The sequence below is a fragment of the Trichechus manatus genome, unplaced genomic scaffold (assembly GCF_000243295.1).
Source record: "Trichechus manatus latirostris isolate Lorelei unplaced genomic scaffold, TriManLat1.0 scaffold00175, whole genome shotgun sequence".
Lineage (NCBI taxonomy): Eukaryota > Metazoa > Chordata > Mammalia > Sirenia > Trichechidae > Trichechus > Trichechus manatus.
The window spans coordinates 4,485,557-4,487,868 of record NW_004444111.1 but is presented as its reverse complement, the minus strand read 5'-3'; positions in this window follow the sequence as shown (position 1 = coordinate 4,487,868).

Sequence of the window (2,312 nt, the reverse complement as noted above, 5' to 3'; positions counted from 1 at the left end):
ATGTTACTGGCTGTTACAGTCTTGGGGGTTAGGGTAACCATAACCCATTGCCCTGGAGTTGATTCCAACTCATAGCGACCCTATAGGACAGAGCAGAACTGCCCCATATGGTTTCCAAAGAGTGCCTGGTGGATTCAAACTGCTGACCTTTTGGTTAACAGCCCAGTGCTTAACCACTGCGCCACCAGGACTCCAGAGGTTAGGATAAGTCACTGGATATACACAGAATGTACACATTAGCTGACCCCATTGAATTTTGCTGAGATAAACCATATTTAAAACTATTTGAATTTTGATTAAATGCATAGACCTGGTAGCATTTGTTATTATAAAGAAGTCTATTTATCTCAGCACAATTTTTTAGGATGCCTCCCTTACCTTCTTGATGTGAACCAGGAGCCACACAAAAAGAGAAACTGAACCTTTCTCTGGTTTCTGCCTTAGTCCCGTATCCCTTATATTTATGCTGTATTTGTTGTTGTTGTGTGCCGTCAAGTCGATTCCAACTCAACAACACAGTGTGACGAAGTTGAACTGCCCCACAAGGTTTTCTAGGCTGTAATCTTTAAGGGAGCAGATTGCCAGGTCTTTTCTCCCTTGGAGCGGCTGGTAGGTTCGAACCACCAACCTTTCAGTTAGCAGCCGAGCACTTAAACACTGCACCTCCAGGGCTCCTTACGCTGTATTTACCAGTATTGTATTTACTGGTATTTATGCTGCAATTTATCCTGTCCCCAAGCCTCTGGCTTATAATGTTGTTGCTCTTACTCAAGTTTTTAGTCTTGTCTCATTCTTTTTACATTTTTGCGTTTTCACTCAGCTTTTTCTTCTGGCTAACTCCGTCAGATAGCCTTATACACATGCTCTTTGAAGGCCAAGGTCCTTCAATCTATGCTCCCAGCTCACCTCCATCTCCTGAGAGAGGAACATGGAAAACAGTGTACATCCTGCAATGGTTAATTTACTGAAGTCATAGAACTTTACTAATCAATGCATTTCAACACTTTGGTTCATTTCTATCACTTCATTTAATGCATCTTTTATGAAGCCACAAATTTAAAGTATTCAACTTTCATAACAACCCCCACCCCCACTTCCCCACCCCCTCACCCTCACCAAACAGTCACATAAACCCAATTACTAAATCCCTATCAATGGTTCTCAAATTTAGAGTGTGTAAAAATTGCCTAGGAAACTTCTTAAAAAGTGAATTCTTCCATACCCTATCCCCCCACTACTCCGCCATCTGTGTGATTCCGATTCAATAGCCCTGGGGGATCTTTATTTTAAGATGCACCACAGGTTATTCTAATGCATGTGGTCCGTGACCCATCTGCTAAAAAATAGTGCGCACAAATATTTCAGCAAGTTTAACCTAATATTTGTCAACTGCAAATCATATTTTGTTCTGTCCTCTTTCCTGCATCCCAACATATTAGCCACCAAAAAAAAAGTAGCAGAAACTATAATTCTAACCTCTTCCAAAAAAAGAAAAAACAAACAAACCTATTGCCGTCAAGTCGATTCCTACTCATAGTGACCCTATTCGGGAGAATAGAACTACCCCATAGGGTTTCCAAAGAGTGGCTGGTGGATTCGAACTGCCAACCTTTTGGTTAGCAGGCCAGCTCTTAACCACTGCACCACCAGGGTCCTCTAACCTCTTAGCTATGGCCGAATTTTCTGTAGGGTACAGTCACATGAGGGTTAAAGAATGGAAGAAACAGTTCCCAAACTTTCCCCTTGTGCCCACTATCATTTAACACAGAGGGATATCAGTAAGATCCTCCTTTTGAGTCTCATATATATCTAGAATTTAGATCATAGCTGATGGTTTTAAAAGAATATGCCCCAAAGCCATAAGACAATAACATTTCTCTGTAAAACAAAGTATTTTTAATAAAATCAAAGTGTTCTGCTTTCCTCTCTAATTTCTATATCAACTAGTTACTTTTTGTTTATAGCGTATTTTTGTTTTGTTTTACATGAAGAATGGATGTTGCATGTCTTTATTTAAAATGCAGCTGAGTGACTCATTTATTTGCTTACTTCGAACAATTTTAAGCAAGTGATTGAAGTTGCCCTTGGCTATTGCTAGAGTGAGGAGTGGGTAGGGAGGAGGCGGGGAATAAAGACCAGAACACGACTTTTTTGGATTTCAGTCCTCAGAACTACAAACGTAGACTTGGGGGAGATGAAATAATAAAGGAAAGAATACAAATGCTCCAAAAATACAATGCTGCCTTGCTCAGTATTTACTAAGCCTTGCCTACCATTAGCTGGATAGGTCTGTTCCTTACATGTTGGTCAGA